This window comes from Canis lupus, chromosome 11 (genome assembly GCF_003254725.2).
Source record: "Canis lupus dingo isolate Sandy chromosome 11, ASM325472v2, whole genome shotgun sequence".
Classification (NCBI taxonomy): Eukaryota; Metazoa; Chordata; class Mammalia; order Carnivora; family Canidae; genus Canis; species Canis lupus.
The window spans coordinates 72,500,578-72,519,036 of NC_064253.1; the positions used below are offsets into that span (position 1 = coordinate 72,500,578).

Consider the following 18,459-nt stretch of genomic DNA (forward strand, 5'->3'; position numbering starts at 1 on the left):
GGTCTTAGTTCTTTACTTCCTCCCTAAAAAGCTCCTGAAAATCTAGACTGATCATCCAGCATGGCATCTAACCACCGCCAGCTCTTGCCTCCCCCAGGCCATCACTCCATGTTCCCTGGACTCCCACCCGCAGGTATGTGGACTCCGTGTCCCATACTGTCTCTGTCCTCGGTTGAGTCCTCACCTGGACTTGGGCATCTGAATGTCTCAGGTCCTAATCTTTGTCCAAAAAAAGTCTGTCCTCCGCTTTGTTAAGTGTCTTCTTTACTTCTTTTTGTCAAATGCTGCTTTGATCATGCTACTCCTTCGCTAGAAAACCGTAAGTGAAAACACATTTTACACCAGACCAAGGTCAAGTTCCTTCATAAGGCATTCAATATTTTTCACAGTCTGACCCCAACCTACCTCTCAAGACTAATTTCCAGCCAGTCTCCATGATACTCCAATATCTCCGTCTACACCGAGAGAAGTTCTAATCCCTAACGTGCATCTGTCCTGCTGCTCCTCTTGTCTTTTTCTCTTTCTCTGGCAGACCTGAGCTTTCCACAGGAGCACATAGTTTCCGAGGGGCAGGCGGATCTGGAGTTGACGTCCAGGTATCCTGATTTCTAATATCTACTCCCTGTGATTTATTCCTTTAGTATTTTCCCCCCAAATCTTCACTGAGAGCTTTGAGCTGTTTGATTTCTCAAATTATGTGCTTCTGTCTTTGGGGATGAAGGCATCGATGATTTTTGTTCACATACAGCACCTGAGAGGACAAATGTTAGCATTTGTCATTTAACCTGTGAGATCATTCTTTTTCATATACTGGTACCTTTAAAGATTTTAAGATGATGTGACATAGGATAATACACACATTTTAACACATAGGGGAGAAATGTCTGGAGTCAGCAGCAATTTCTAGAAATACAGACATTTATGAAATGTGGTAAGAAGGGCTCAGGGAACTCTATGTGAAAGTTATGATGAGCTTATTTGAAAGGAGGAAAAAAAAATGAATAGAGGGTGTATTGGAATCTTTGTCTTTTGGCCACTTGCTCCACAGAAAAGATAATGACCAGGTTCCACCGTTCTCTCCAGTTTCTATCAGTGTAAAAGTTGCCTTCACACGGATTTGAAAGCTGATAACCCATTGTCTCTGCCACTTTGCCAGGACAGAGAGCTCACTGTGCATGCAGCCCACGCTGCAGCAGCAAAGGAGAGCACAGGACAGCTCTGGGAGGCCCTGGGCACCCCGAGCCAAAATCCACTTCCCAGCAGCTCCAACCCTAGATCTGCTTTTGCCTCTGCGACCCCCTGAATGAGGTCACGTTTTCTTCCATGCTGCTGCAATTTTTTTTTTTTTTGAGACATCTGAACATGGCTTCTGGGCGATGACATTTGAACCATGGGCCTTTCTCATTCTTCATGGGCACCTTTGCTGTCAGTTTTTCTCCCCCAAGAACTAACTTCCCAACATGGAAGCAGGTCTTCCTTGGATTGATGGCCATTAAAGGGAAGTAAATGTTCTGACATACAAGATCTTGGGCAGGATACTTCCCGGGAATCTGTGGCCTCTTAGAGGTCAATGGGGAAGTGCTTCATCTTTTTGGAGATTAAATTGGGTTTTACTAATGGAGCGAGAGTGGAAACTAATGGAGGTGACAGGAGTTTCAATCAAAATCATGATAGATTCACCCATTGGCTTTAGCCCCAACGTCCTGAGGCTGGTATCATAACCAGACCCCCAGCTGAGTTAGTCAGGAGGTGTTTGTGAACCTAATGCAAATATAATTAAATCCTCTTTCATCAGCTGTTTGCTTGGAAGGCTCTCATAAAGCAAACTTCTCGGAGGTTTCACTGAACAGTGTCCCTTTGCCGAGGTGATCTTGAGTAGGTCATGGACCCTCTGAGCCTGTTTCTTCTTTTGTAAAATGGTAGTGATGACATTTGCCCTGCTTACCGGCAAGGGTATCCCTGCTTTCTGGACATGCTTTCAGCTCTTTTTCATCTGATCAACCCCTGCTTTACCCTCTGCAACGTGTCTAAGACATCACTTCCGTACAACAGTGCTCCCAGATTTCCTGATCACACCCCCAAGCTAGAGTAGGTTCCCATTGAAGTGCCCGCATGGCTTGTCAGGTTTACGTACCTTTTCATAGAACTCCTAGTACCTGGAACTGTGTGCTTAATTCTAAATTCCCTTCAGGACCATAACGTCAATGAAAGGAAGAAGGAAGCCTGTCTTGTCTCCTGCCTTGGCCAGTGCCATTCTTGGTGTCTGGTACCCAGCAAGTGACATACCCTTTAAAAACTGGTCAAAGTGAGTAAGCTTTGGGGCATCTGGGTGCCTCAGTCAATTAAGCATCTGACTCTTGGTTTCAGCTCAGGTCATGATCTTGGGGTCTGGGATCCAGCCTTGCGACGGGCTCTGCACTCAGCGGAGAGTCTGCTTATCTGTCTCCCTCCACTCCTTCCTCCATTTGCACGCTCTCTCTAAAAATAAATAAATCTTTTTTTAAAAAAAAGCTTTAAAACTGATAAAAGTACAAAAATGCAAATCTATGGGAACATGATATTCATCTGTAAACACACATTTAAGTGTGATGAATACTTTCAGTGAAATTTTTACTGTAAGAAAGATTATCTCTATATCTTGATGATGATGATGATGATGATGATGATAAACAATAGCCTCCATCTAGCCTTGAAGCCAAGCTAGTCTGTTAAAGCCAGAGATCTCAATGGTGGCATTTAGGGGTCCCTCTGATTTTAAGGGTGAAGGATCCTCAAAGGAAACTGTACCTCGATATTCATACACAGCTGATTTTAGTCAAAGTATTCTGAATGGTGGAAGGGGCAGGTGGCAGCATGATTTGTTTCTTCCCGACCCAACTAAGCTAGTTGGCTCCCCGATTGAATGTCACTTGTCCATCAAACTCTTTAGCCACCTCTCTTCCTCAGTATCGGTCACAGAGATGAGTGCCAATCCTTCTTGCACCAGCTGATTGCAGGTGCAATGGCACCTGGGAGCCTCGGGCTGTCATCCCAGGCCCACTTTTCAGGGACATCTGGCATGAGATACCTAAGGTCTGATTCCCCTCACACTGGTTCCCAAGTATTACCACTTATATCCTTGACCACTGGCTATTTTTTGTGTATTGTGTATTTATTTTTATTGAGGTAAAATTCATATCTCATACAATTGACCGTTTCAAAGTGTACAATAGAGTGGTATTTAGAAAATTCACAGTGTTGTACAACAAGCAACTCTCTCTAGATTTAAAGAGTTTTCATCATCCCACCATATCCCATATCCCATATCCCAGTTTTCATCATATCTACCATATCCATCAAAACACCATATACCCTCCCTTTCCTCCTTTTTCCCTCCCTCTCTCTCTCCTTTCTTTATGGATCACAGCAAGTGATAATTCCTTCTTCTCTGCCCCTTTACCTGGCAACTTCCCATCTGCTTCCTGTCCATGGATTCACCCCATTACGGATATACCTTACAAAAGAAACCATGTAGTAGATAACCTTTCATGTCTGGCTTCTTTGACTCAGCTTAATTTTTTTTCAAGTTTCGTCTGCATGAATCAGGACTCGGTTCCTTTTTCTAGCTGAATAATATTCCACTGGGTGGGCATACCACATTGTGTTTATCCATTCAACTGTTGATGAGAACTTGAGTCATTTCCACCTTTTGGCTATTATGGTAATATTTCTATAAACATTCATGAATAAGTAAGTTTCTGCGTGGATACATGGAACTGCTAAGTAATATATGGCATTTAACTTTTGTGAAAACCACCAGATTGTTTTCTACTACACATCTCTACCAACAACTTTTATCGGACTGTATGTTCCCTAGACTTTGTCCTACTTGCCACTGTGGCCTCAGGGGCTTGCATCTCATAGGTATAATAATGAACCAGGGACTTTTTATAACCTTAATGGAAGGCACTAAAGAGAGAACAACCTTTTTGGAGAGAATAAGTATGAATTTTGATGTGTCAGCATTATAAGGGGGGTATGAAGACATAAGAAGGGTGATGTCCTATTTTCTATCATATAGGAAGTTGAATTGCAGGCTCTGGGGACAACAGAAAGGAGTAGAGGAGGAAAGATAGAAGGAGGGGGAAAAAGGAATCTAGAAAATGAGCAGAAAGCTGAGAAATGTGTACTGGCTGATGTGGCTCCTTCCAGGCTTGGCCGCCCACAGCATGCCTGTAAAATAGTGTCCTCTCACGTAGTAGGAATAAGTCACTTCACCATGATGGTTCTGGTGGTTGCTAATTCTGAAGAAGGGGTTACATTTTATAATAGGCATGAAGCAGCGTGCAATGGAAGCAAGATTCATGGAGTTTCTAAGAGGCAGAGGTACCGACAAAGATAAGCACCTTCTCCCTGCCCCACCTCACTTACTCCCACCTTGAATCAGTAGAAATCTGCAGAGGACTGCAACCTTACGTCAACCACAGGATTCTCTTGGGTGTCAAGAGGCAGGGAGTCTTCAAGGGAGTATCTGGGGTTACAGAAGTATAATCAATAGATACGGGGACACTGATCATATTGCTAGGCAGATGGTAAATATCAGTACTAATTTTGAATTCATGGAATCAACCTTCATATGCTAGCACTTGATTGGAAAATGATCAGCGGGCCACGCCCAGGCACTCCTCTGAACTCCAACAACACACAGGACACTTTGCAGGAGCGGTGTGAGTGGCGAGAGGCTTTCTCTCCGAGAGCTCATAGTAGGGCGGGGAATAGGAGACTCAAATGGGAAGAACTGACCCTAGGTCCTGAAGTGAAACGACAGAGCATTGGATACCGTCCACCTGAGGAGAACAAATGAATTGTTAGAGGAAAGAAAGGCAATGCCATGGGGAGGGAGGGAGGGAAGGAAGGAAGGAAGGAAGGAAGGAAGGGAGGAAGGAAGGAAGGAAGGAAGGAAGGAAGGAAGGAAGGAAGGAAGGAAGGAAGGAAGGAAGGAAGGAGAGGGAGGGAAAGGAGGGAGGGAGGGAAGGAAGGAAGGAAGGAAGGAAGGAAGGAAGGAAGGAAGGAAGGAAGGAAGGAAGGAAGGAAGGAAAGAAACAAGAAGCAGAAGCGGAGATCTATGGTGATCAAGGACAACTCTGAAGAGCCAGCAGAAGGAAGAATAATGTAGGTATAGACGCTAATAGGATTTGCAGTCAGGTGATCATAAATTCAAATACCAGCTTTTCCACATATTAATGACATGTGTCCTTAGATCATTTATTTTCTCTCTCAAAGCCACGGTTTCCTTATAAGCAAATGGGAATATTACCTATCTTGTAAGATTGTCATTAGGATTAATTTGGATAATGAATGCAAATGTTGGCACAGGCTAAGGAAATATCCTCTGATATTTCTTATTTCACTAAGTGTATTCAACATGTGTAAGGTGTTGGATTTTGTTAAATGGCTCATCCATCTATAAACATCTCATATGATTTTTTTCTTCTTAGTTCTATTAATATGATGGATAATATTAATAGATTTCTTAATATTGAACCACACTCTGTTCTGGAAATAAAACCCGCTTGGTGGTAATATATGTCTTTTTAATATGCTGATGTTAATCTTTTTTGCATTGATACTCATAAGTAATGTTGATTTGTACTTTTATTTTTTGGAGCAAACTTTGCTAAAGAAGTTGAAACAAATGTTATGCTCATCTTATAAAATGAATTTGGAAGCGTACTTTCTGTTTCCATACTTTGCAATAATTTAAGGAACATTGACATAATCTGATTTTAAAGATTTTGTAGAATTCAAATGTGAATTTGATTTTGTGTGAGGACCTTTGTAACGAATTTCACTAAATTTTTCAAAGACAGTTGGTTTGTTTGCAGTTTTCTGAATTTTGGCAAGTTGTAGTTTTCTATAAAAAGGATCAATTTCATCTGACTCTCAGGTATATTCCCCGCAATCATACAAAGTCATCTCTTGAGATGTTTTTTCTTTTCATAGTTATTTCCCCCTTGTTATTCCTAACTTTATGTATGAATGTTTTCTTCCACCAATGTTCAGTTAGGTTTGCTAGTAGCTATATTGATATATTTTTTTTAAGTACCAAATTTTGGACTTACTTACTAAATTAACTTTTCCACTTCATTAATCCCCTACTCTCATCTTAATTCCTTCCTCTACTCTTTTTAGTTTTCTTTGTTTTAGTTTTTCTAACTTTACTGAGTTGGGCATTTTATTCATTCATTTTATCTTTTTAATTTATTTGACATTGGTATTTCAAGTTTTGATTTTTTTCCTTTGACAAATGCTTTAGTTTTATTCTATAGATTTTGCTATATTTTCAATAGTAGTATCATTTTCAAATAATTCTATAATTTTATTTCGCTTTCCCCAGGTTTTTAGTCAACCATTTAAAAAAATTACTTGAGAGAGAAAACCTTAAGGAAATTTCTATTATTTCTACTTTTCCTGAATATCATTGTAAATTTCTACTATTTCTATTCTTTGGAACTTATAAAGAAGCATGTGTGTGTGTCCTAAAATATAGACAATTGCATGAATATTCTATATGCCCTTGAAAATAATTTATGTTATGAATTACTAAGATTCAGATATCTATTTTATTCACTGTGTTGGTTAGGCCTCCTAAATTGTATCAAACTTGGCCTACTTCACAAATTTTGGATTGTGCTAGGTATGTTAGATACTGCTAAGAATTTATATTCTTTCTTATTTCTAGAGTTTTTACTTTATGTTTTTGCTGTGGTTTTGGATGCTTTAGTATTAATAACAGCTCTATATTGCGCTTTACAGTGTATAACATTATAAATATCTTTCTGTGACTCTTTTAAATGGCATCGGTCTACATTTACAGTGACTAACATCTAGGTTTGCTCACACATTTCCCAGGATGAGAATTTTGGTGCTAAAAACAAGAAAATCCCAGGCAAAGTGGACAGGTTGGTCCCTCTATTGAAATTCTACCCTTTCTGATATATAGACTGGGAACCTTGAATTATTTTACTTATTTTTTTGTAAAGCTTTATTGAGACATAATTTATATTTGGTTACATATTAGTTGCCTAGAACTGGGGGATTTGAGGGAAGTGAAGACGATTTGCTAGTGGGTATGGGTTTCTTTTTGGGATGATGGAAATGTCCTCTGATTTATTTTTGTTTCCATTTGCCGGGTATATATATATATTCCCATCCTTTTATTTTATTTTTAACCCGTTTCTATCTCATAGTTTCAAGGTCTAAATCTCTTATTTATAGCACACTGTAGAATTTGTTTTTTAGAGAATCTAAATTTTTTAAAGAGGTGAATTAAGCACATGATACTTATAGACAGGATTGTTATATTTGCCTTATGCTCTATCATGTTTTATGCTATATTTATAAATATACTATTTTTTATACAAATTGTCTTTTATGATTTGTCCTATTTTATTCATTTCTATATTTTTACACTTTTAAGGGGGAGGATGGAGTGCTTAAAAAAGTTTGTAAGTTAGTTCAAACTGCCTCCTTTCTATCAATACTTTTATATTTAGGACAATTGATTATCAGTTTACTACTCTGAATAATATTAAAATTTGCTAGTAATCTCTTCCTCATCATCTTCTATCCCTGGAATTGATTTGAAACAATATCCTTTTATTCCTAGGTAATAACCGTAAAGTGATCATGAGCTTAATCTACTTTTTAAATGCTTTTCCCCTTTTTGAAACTTAATGCTGTGTTCCTACCCTTTCAGAGCATACAGCTGTTAGGGCCAATACCTTCCCTCCCGTAAGCATCATTTACACGTTGTTCTACAGGTAGCTGTATATTTAATGCTCACCACCAGGCCTTATGTCACTGTCGCTCCAGTCAATTTCATTCTTTGGTAGTTTACTCAGGGAAGACTCCTGGGAACAATATTTCCTGCGTTCTTGCTTATTGATAGCAGTTTGTCTGCAGTTTTTATGCTTGAAAGTTAGTTCAGCTGGATTAATAATATATGGCTCATATTTTCTTTCCTTGAGTATCTTAAATATGTCATTCCATTGTCTCCTGTTATAAAGTGTCGCTGTCAAGAAATCTGATAGCCATCAAATTTTCTTTCCTTCTCAAGTGACTTAGTCCTTTTGCCTGGGAGCTCCAAGCATTTTTTAGAACGTTTCAGTATTGGTCATTCTGGATCATTTTTCTTGATTACATGGTGCTCCTTTCTAGTATGTGTTTTCAGATCCTTTTTTTTTTTTTTTTTTAAGCAAAGTTGTTTTAAACGGTTTTGCTGTTGGTGTTTGGTGTTTGTTTTTCAGCCCGAAATTAGTCATTTATTAACTGACCAGCTTACAAAAATGATCATGGTAGCTATCTTAGTTCGTCCTTCTAGTAAGCCTAGCCTTCTGGTCTTCCCTGTTGGCCAGCGTCTCCACCTTCTACAAACGGGTGGTCTTTCTGTGGAGAAGATCATTTGGAGGCCCTCAGGAAGGTATCTGCTTCTTTGAAAGGTTTTCCTACAGTAGGTCTCATGAATCAGGTCCTCCATGCAGTCGATGCCATGTTTACCAAGAGATCGAGCAGCCAATGTGGTGTCTATCCGGGCAATTCGCTTCTTGTTGATTTTGCCATAACCACCGTTACAGCTCAACTCATTTACCGACTTCAGGCTCCCTCGCGCTCTCTGTGGTTCCACAAGCCTTACCATGTTAACTGAAGCTTCGTTGAGCTTCACGACGGTGCCACTGAAGATCTGGCAAAGGCGAAAAAGCTGCAACAGTTTTCCAACCTTTGGGCTGGCACCACCGCTACCTCTGATCCCGATGACAAATGCCAACGTGGGTTCCGCACGTTCGCAGAAGCTGCCAGCTTTCCTTGCCATTCTGCTCCTCCTGGCTCCATTCTGAACACCCGCCTATATTCCTCGGGTAATGCTTAGCGTTTTAATACATAAGCTTCCTCCTTCCTTTTCAAGCATCTTTTGGGCAGGCTTCTTTCTCACAGGCTTGATCTTCAACTTTGCAAAATTCCTTTGCTTTTTCCTAAGGGTTTCTGGCACAGCAGGAACCTTCTTTGTCTTCTCTTCACTCTCCATGGTTCCAGCCTGAAAAGAGCAGTTTGTTTGGTTGGTTCGTTTTTATGATTTCTGTTCCATGGCTTGGTTTTCCTCTTTTGTGAACGCTTACGTATTATATACCTATTTTCTATTACTGTCACTTTTTTTTTTTCAAATCTTATTTCTTTTCTCTTAAATCTCTTTCATTTGTTTTGGTGGTTTAGAAGTTTACTCCTTTTAACCTTTATTTTTTAGGATATTATCTGCTGTCTTCATTCACTCTTGTGTTCTTTCCTGTTTAATATTTATTTCTGAAATGAGTGGGTTTTTATTTTCTAATTCTTTTGGAGTTCTATCACTTTATTACTAAATGTTTCTGTTACAAATTTATGTTTTCTTTCATTTCCCCATTATTACCTTAATTTCTTTTAGTACATTTTGAAATTTTAGCCTACAGTTGTCTTCTGTCTGGAGTATGTTTTTATGGTACACTTTCATTGCCAATAAATTGCCAATAGAGATTATCCTCTCCAGTCTCCTTTTTCTTCACTAATAAATTTGTATGGGACTCAAACTTGATCCTTCCCTGTTGCCTATTCTTATGTGAAATTAGTTTTCCCTAACTTTTGGGAGGAATAAGTGGGTCAGGACAGATTTTTTTAGCTTCATGGTTCTACACCACTCTTTTTTTTTTCCTTCTTCTTCACACTAGGACCCATACTTTCTGAGAGCTCCTCACTTCTCCCCCACTTCTATCTGGTCTTCTTTTGCTTGTGTCTTGGCATCTCAGTCCAGAGACCTGTGCTTGGAGGGCCTCTCTAACTGCCATGAACCCACTGCCATCCACCCCCATAATATGCATGTGCAGCTGCGATGCCCTTCTGTCCAAATATATTTGTTTTCTCAGATGATATCCAAATTCTCGCTTCCCCTCTGGGATCAGGTGCCCTAATTAAAGGAAAAGTGGGGAAAGTGGTTGTGAATAGCACTCACCTATGGTCCCAACATGGAGAGTCCACGGTTTCTTTCGTTCTGTGTTCTTGTAGAACTAGGGGTTTCCTTCAAGATGCTTGCTCTCTCTTCCCCATTAGCTGGCCAGAGCATCCAGTGAAATATATTCTTCAACTGGTACCAATTTAGTTGGCGTTTAGCTGGACTGAGCAGGGGGTAAAGCATGCTATCAATTGCTCTCATTGCAACCTTGATATTGTAACCAGATCCAGACGGTTGTGGGATCATGGGGTGCCAGGAGACACAGACACCCAGTCTCAGGGCCCTTATTTGGGACTACAATTCTGAGACTCAGAGCCACTTCCCTGGTTGCAAGGCTCACTAACTTGTATAAAGAACAAGGTAGATGTGCCATGGTTGAAGATTAAAACAAAATCACGTGTGAGAGAGAGAGAGAGAGGGCACGTGTGCTGGGGATGGGGTAGTGAGGGGTGGGTACGTTTACACGGGCATTTCTGACCACTGTAACGAACATCGTATGCAGTGATGTGAGCCAGAACTGAAGCGTGGAGCAGAATGTCCTAATCAAGGAAGAGGAGCATTTATTAAGACACATCCAACTATGTCTGCAATTAAATCCTCCCAACAATTCATTATCATCCCCTTTGTGCAAAGGACTAAAATGAGGGTCAGAGAAATTAGATAATCTGCCCAAGGTTATACAACTAATAAGATCTCTTTGTCTCTTAAATTCATGCTCTGTCCACTTTCAGGCGCTGCTTCCAGAGACCTCCCCTCCCCCCTTTTGCCGGCAGCTTTGCATTTCAATAAGGTACCCGGGTTGAGGGTGAAGACTAGCAAACATGGACACTGGCTCCCTGGCAATCCTCTCCCTCACCAGAGTCCACCATGCTCCTCTTCTCAGCCTTGAGAGATCCAACACTAGCCACCCTGGCCCAGGCCACCCAGTTGGAAGAGGCAAGCAGGAGGCCAGCGGGCCCTTCCTCTCTGGCCAGCCTCCCCAGGCTAGTTCTCATCTGTCCTAATGCTGGGACCAGGCCCTCCCTTCTCCCCCGCCAGCCTTGCTGCCGAGGATAGCAGCACAGCTGGAAAAATAGATAGGTCTTTCTAACCCTCTCATGCGTGTGCCGTGGGGCCAGGTAGCTCTATAAATATGGTAATGGCTTCTCAAGCATGCCCAGACTGGAAATGAGACTGTGAGCCTGGAGAAAGGCTGTTCCCACCGATAACTGCGGTGGCAGCCTTGCTGGAGGAGACAGTGCCTCTGAGCTTCAGGGTCAAATTAACTCCCCCCGCACCCCTTGAGCAGATCCCCTCTCCTCCTGTCCCCTCCCAACCCATTAATCGCCTGTACCCACCTGTTCCCCGATTATACCGATGACACGCACAGAGGAAAGCAGGCAAGCAGAGGCTCATGTTTTGTCTATTACCAGAAGGCCCAGACTTGTGATAAAAAAAAAAAAGGCTACACCAGCAACAACACAGCTACATTGATGTGTACAATGGGGAACCAGCTTGACACTTCCCCGACGCGGCCCTGCTGAGAAAGACAGCTATAGTGAGGAGCCAAACGGCTGCTCAGCCTCAAGAGCCATGTGCCCGAAGATGCTGGGCCTGTATCCGGTCTCCCCCGGGCTCCGCCTTCAGGGCAGAGTGGACAGTGACCCCCGCCCCGCCCCGCCCTGTGGAATACAGTCTATGGAAGAGGACCGCTGGGATTCCAGAGTAACGTCAGACAAAGCCCTTAATTTAACATCATCCTAGACCCTTCCTTTTCTGTCAGATGAAAATGATCCTTCCTTATTTCGAGTTGTCAGATGATTTTGAAGTCTTAGGTGGTGCCTCCGCTTCCTTCATCCTCACCCTGCTCTTTCTTGCTCACCTGACCACCCCCTTCTTTCAAACAGCAGCTAGACCCCCCCGGCTTGCTCTGCTTGGGCAAGAGAAGAAGAAGAAGAAAAAAGGCTTTTGAGTATCAGAAGTCTAGAACCAGAAGGTACCCAAGGGTGGGGGATTTCTGCTGGGTTTCTTAGCCTTTGTGGTGACATGTGACACCTATAGACACCACAGAACGTTTTTTTATGTGCATAAGCCATATTGCAAATGATTTTACAGCATGAAATCGTTAAGTCTTCCACAACTACAAAATGAATGGGGTTTTAAGTATTTATTTAACTCACTAGCAATTCAAGAAATCAGGAAAGTGTTACAAACCAGTTCAAAGGACAAATCAAAGAGCAGAAACATCTGTAGGCCATTGGAAATGCTGTCATGAATGTATTAATGTGTGCAAAGCTCGCTTGTAGCTGGGGTGGTTGGGAAAGGTCGGAGAGGGATCTTCTGTACCTCTACAGGACACATTTCACCTCTCCAGACAAGAGGTATTTCCATTGGTCTGTTTGGTCAATCTTCAGAGTCATAAAATAGCCCAAAAGCAAGGAAAGGTGAAGACTACTATGGAATCAGGAAACCAGAGGAGGCGTTAGAGATTGTCTCACATTCTATAGGAGCCTAGTACTCATTTTGCACCATTTCAAAGTTGTGGGGTTTTTTTTAAAGATTTATTTATTTACTTTTTGAGAGAGAGGGAGAAAGTACATGTGCACACAAAGAGGGGTAGAGGCAGAGAGAAAGAGAGAGAGAGAGAGAGAAGCAGCAAACTCCCCACTGAGCGCAGAGCCTGATGCAGGGCTCCATCGCAGGACCTGAAGAACAAGACCTGAGTTGAAATCAAAAGTAGGACGTTTGAGCACTGGGTATTATATGCAACTGATGAGTTATTGAAAACTATATCTAAAACTAATGATATATTGGCTAATTGAATTTAAATAAAAAAAAAGAGTGGAACATTTAACAGACTGAGCCACCCAGGGGCCCCAATTTCGTGTTTTTAATAACTCTTCCTGAAAAATGAAATAGATATAAACACAGAGGAAGCCAATTATATGAAATACACTCATTAAAAGTTTAAAATTTTGTGGTATAGTAATATATGTGTACCTTGTTGACATATCAATAAGATATTGTAATGATTGCTATAATTTGGAAGTAGCCATATATATATATATATATATATATATCAATAATATTTCAGGATATCTGCAATGACTCTAATGTGATATGAAAATATCTATTATTTCTGTATTTTACAAAGCCACAGACACTGCTCAAACCAGTGTGATTTGTTGCTTAGATTTGTAAGGAAAGGAAATGATACACTAGTCAGAAGTTAGTAAAAATAAAGATGCATCCCCCACTGTCCCCCAACCTAAGTTCACAGACCTTTAGAATTCTATTATGTTTCATATTAAGAATCTTTGAGTTGGATTTAAAAAAAGAATCCTCCCTCACTGCTGATGTTGAGATCAAGAATGAATCAAATTGAAGAGGAAAGATAAAAAGTGAAGCAAATTAAACATGTTAGACATTATTGACGTGTGTGAGGAAGGTGCCCTCGGCTCTGTCTGCCCCAGGGTGACCGAGAAATTAAGAGAAACCCAGTGTAGGTCTAGGGCCTCTGAGGCCTACAAGAGCCCAGGATGTGGGCAGACAGGGCTGAGAGATGCTCCTAGAGTGCCCCAAAGACAAGGCAGTGCATGCGGAGCAGCGGCACCCATGAGGTCTCTACGGGGACAGATCTGTGCTGGAGAAGGTGGGAGGATTCAGCAAGTTCCCAATAAGCTGCCGGGGCCAGGAGAGGAGCAATGAGGACCTGAGAGTCCACACTCAGGATAGGATGCCTAAACCCTGGGTACGTCCCCTGGACTTAGGCCCCATCCCACAGAAGGGGAGAATTTACCTACATCCCAGGTAATAAACAATCACCATATAGTAGAAGGATGACCTAAAACAGAAATTACTTTCAGTTACAGGCAGAGAAAAAGAAGCCCTATATCTTGCACATGAGCCCACTCAACTCTGTGGACCAAATATGCTTATTTATTCCACGTGAGAAAACCTCGCAAGTGTATCTTTTTCTCCATCCCAAGGCCACTCCCCTGATTCAAAGTCCTTACCGTGGGAGTCAAGGTCCTTTGTCTGAAGGCCCCACCTGATCTTCTAATTTCTTACCCTTCCTCCCAGCATGCCCCCATGCTGCCAGCCACTGCTTCTCAAGCACTCCGACCTTTTCCCCTGCCTTGGCTTGACCAGGGTCTTGGTTCTGCCTGGAAGTTCTCCCCAAACTTCTTGGGATCCTGCAAACTCTTCCCTGAGGCTTTGCTTTGTCCCAGAATGTGCTTTATGCCTCAACCTGCCTTCCCACCTACTGAATCCTGTTTATCCTTCCTGACCACGCCCTCCAGCATAGACTCCTCTCTGATGACTTCTGGAACCCCTTCTCCCCCAAGGTATTTGTCTCATTGTGTTTTATAACAAATAATATATATTTGGTCTGGGCCACAGAGACCAGGAACTTCCTAAGGGATGAGAGCAGTAAGAGTGTCTTTTGTTATGTTAATAGAGCGACATCAGGAAAGCACCTAAAGATGGGGGTGGTTAGCACTGGAACCTACCAAGTGATTAGGGGGTTGGAATTTCCCTCCCACCCACCCCCAACCTCCACTCCCCCCATTGCCAGAAAAGCCACAAGAAGCTAGACAGACTTACAGTCTTCAGAAGGGGTGTGGCCTTACGGATACCTTGATTTCAGATTTTAGCCTCCAAAATGATGACAGGAAAAATGTCTGTTGTTTCTAGCCACGCAGATGGTAGCACTTTGTTATGGCAGCCCTAGCAAACTAACATAGAAGCTTCCTAGAGCAAGTGACATTTGAATAAATTTTGTATTTCCAACCAGAAACATGGGATTTATTGGCTCAACAGATGTGGGCCAGAAGGACTTTTTTCTTTACTTTGTCTAGTATTTACAAGCCTGCATATTTCACCTAGGCATTTCTGATGCCCAGCTTGCCTTTGTTAAAAAAAAAAAAAATATTCAACCAAGTAAATGTGAAGATCTAATTGGCTTTGTTAAGCGAGTCATGAATTAGGTAGCATCACATACAGCACGTAGAGGGATGCTCTGGGGAGTTGTACAAAATGGAAGGCTTTGAAAGATGCGTGAGTGGGTCAAGGAAATTATCAGCAAAAGAACAAAAAGTGGGGGGGATGGTTTCAGGCCAGGGCATCTTTCTTTTGGGGGACAGGGAATGACAAGGTGTTCATCACCCAGATGACCTCACTAGTGCTGATCTGGAAAATTGGAGTTGGCTGTTGAAAGGTCACATTCCTGGGATAGGTTTAACACTGTAATTAAGTCTTGATTTGCTCTCGTGGGGGGCAAATGACTTCATTTCAGGCTTGTCGGTTCTTCTGGAACACCTTAAAAGATGAAATGGCCATACACCATCATGGGCTCGCGCTAAGTGGAGGTGTAAGGAATGTGTTTTCCCAAGTTGTCCCGCTGCCTAGCACTCACATGCCTGGTCCTCATCACTCTTTACTTTCTCTACCTGGTGTCGATGGCATAATAAATTCATGAATAGGTTCTAAGATATTAGCCAAAAAAGAGTTCCGACAAGAAGTCTCTGCAAATCTCCCCTGGAGCCCCAGTGAATGGCACTGATTGTCACCTGCCCTCCAGAGCCCTGGCCACTTGCCTGTGTCAGTAGCAATGGGGGTATGAAAACTATCCCTCTATCTTTAATTAAATCACCACTCTGCAGACATTCCCTTGGTCTGAACTTATTACCATACCTGGATCTTTTACCCTTGCTGCTGAATTCCTATGTGATGGATCTCAAGTCCCCCACGCGTTCCACAATTTGCTCTTTAAGTGAAAACGTTTACATTTTGATTGCCTAATGTGTTTCTATCATTTTCCATCCAGCAGGATGTCAGGGCCCTGTACAGTACTCAGTAAAGTAAACCAGTCTAGACTGCAAGTCCTTCATCAAGACAAAGCTCAGGTCAAACCCAATGCATCCAGAAATCTTCCTGGGCAGTAGGATGTGAATATCCAGCATCATGTGAACATCCTCACTCACCAGGGGAACCAAGTCAGAAAGATCTGGATCTGAGTTTCGGCTTCACTACATATTAGCCATTTGGGCAAATTACTTGACCTCCCTAAATCTTACGTGTAATATGAACGTAAATATCATCCGTCATGAAGGATGCTAATGGCGATTAAATGAGATAAGCACGTAGACAGTGTTTAGCACAATGCCTGGATGTAACGAACACACTTTAGAGTTGGCTGCTGTTGTAACTGTAATTGTTAACAATTTCACTGCTGCTTTTATTGTTCCTCCATCATGATGCTCCAAACGGGGTTCCGAATCTTCAGTTGAATCAAATATGGGATCACGTCATTACAAAATTTAAGAAAAAATTAGAATAAGGCTACAATGGAGAAGGGGGAAATTGCCTATCATGTTATATCTGAATTCGTGTCATCATGATATGTGTTTTTTATACGGTTTCTCTGCAGTGCATTTACTCTGTGGAAAAACTAAGCCTGTTTGACACCAGCTGGCAGATCAAATATCACAGAAGAGCCCTCCCTGGCCAGGGGGCATTTGGAGAAGCCCGGAGCTGTGTGCATGGAGCTATGAGCAATGAGTTTAGCCAAAGATCATAAAGAAGGACCACGCTGGAGGGAGGATACAAGACAATGTGATAGACAGACTTCATTTGGGATGTCACCTTAGGCTGATGGAGATGTAAAGGGATGGGACCTCTGAATAATAAAAATCAGATTGACAGATACTCTCCCCCTGGGAATCTGGGCAGTCTATGTTCTCAGTAAGTTGGAAAACACTGTTTTTCTCACTTTCTTCTACAGTTGAAACTTTTTTTTTTAAGATCTTATTTATTCACTCATGAGAGACACAGAGAGATAGAGAAAGAGGCAGAGACACAGGCAGAGGGAGAAGCAGGCTCCATGCAGGGAGCCCAATGTGGGACTCGATCCTGGGTCTCCAGGATCACACGCCCTGGGCTGAAGGCGACGCCAAACTGCTGAGCTACCCGGGCTGCCCTACAGTTGAAACCTTCCACCAGAAGACCGCACTCCATCTATGCGAAAGATGAGGCCGTATTAATGCCTTGAAGAGTCTTAAATATGAACAGACCAAAACTGATGCAGGGTAGAGTCGTCTGTCTTGCATCCACTATAAACCACATAATCTGCCTCAGGAACAGTTTATTTCATGTCATTCCTCTGATCAACCAGCTTCAAGGGTTCCCTGTAACTGAAAGAGCAACGTCTAAATTCCTAAGGTGTCTGCTTGCTCCCCAGGGGAAGACAAGGGTATAAGAAAAAGAAGCAGTAACCAGCAGAACCTAAATGTCGTGTTTCCTATGTTGGTGAAACACACCCCTGCCCGACCAGTTACCATGGTCAACTTCCTGGCTGTTGTCTTGACTCATATTTCCTTCTCCTTATACACCCCTTCCATCAAATAATCAATCAATCAATCAATCAATCACTAAGCTCTTAATGTAATTTCCCAATGACCCCTGAACTCATCCACTTTTCTGATTCCCTGCACTACCACTATTGTCCAGGTCTGGATCATAGCATGAGCCATAATCGCTTGCCCAGGACTGTCTCATTTCTCCTCCTACAGCCATTGATTCATTTCAATGTGGGAAAAACCTCTGATTTGTGCATGTGTGCACAGTGGGTAAGTGGTGGGGAGGAAGGTAGCCGCCATGAGGAGGAAAGGACGGCTGGAGAAGAGGCAACCAATCATAACATGCCACTTTATTGAGTGATTATCATATGTCAGCTACTGTGCTAACTGCTGTTGGCCCAGTACCTCGTTAAGTTCTCCCCAAGTCCCATGAGGTAGAAAGCGGAGGCTTGGAGGATATGATCAATTCAAAGCGGCTGTACCTTCTTCGTTGCCCCTTCAATTGAGAAATGGAGTTGGATTCTCCTCCCCTTGAATCGAGGCTGCCTTAGTAACTTGCTGAACCAGGAGAAGGCAGCAGAAATGGTGTCTGGAACTTCTGAGGCTGTGTCATGAGAAGCTTTTCTTGGAATACCCTCTCTGTAAAATCAGTGAGAAGCTGTGTAAAAAGTCCAACACCATGGAGCTGTCATGCTCTGAGAAGCCCAGACCATGGTTACAGGTCCTGGAGCCTGGATGTCATGGGAAGCAGATGCAGGCTGAACAGCAATGGAGCACCAGGCATGTGAATGGAAAAGTCATCGTAGAAGTGAATCCTCCACATGGATCCAAGATCCATGTCCAGCTGAGTCCTGAATTCTTGATTCACTAAGTTGTAATCCAAATATCATGGTCATTACAAAGTACTCAGTTTTGAGATCAGTTTTCATGCTGGAGGAGATAACCTGAACGGAGAGGTTAACTCACCCGGTCGGTCATAGAGAAGATGCTAGAACTGAGTCTCAAATCCAAGTGGTCTGACTCCAGAGCCTGCTCTCTTCACCACAAGGCCACACTGTTTCCTTAAGTGGGGAACGTTGGATGATAGGCCTGAGAAAGTCA

At 42.3% G+C, this 18,459-nt stretch overlaps 1 pseudogene; it reads right to left on the bottom strand.

The window, feature by feature from the left end:
- Positions 1-8,345: 8,345 nt before the first annotated feature.
- On the bottom strand, positions 8,346-17,400 carry LOC112649743 (60S ribosomal protein L7-like; annotated as a pseudogene).
- Positions 17,401-18,459: the final 1,059 nt, after the last annotated feature.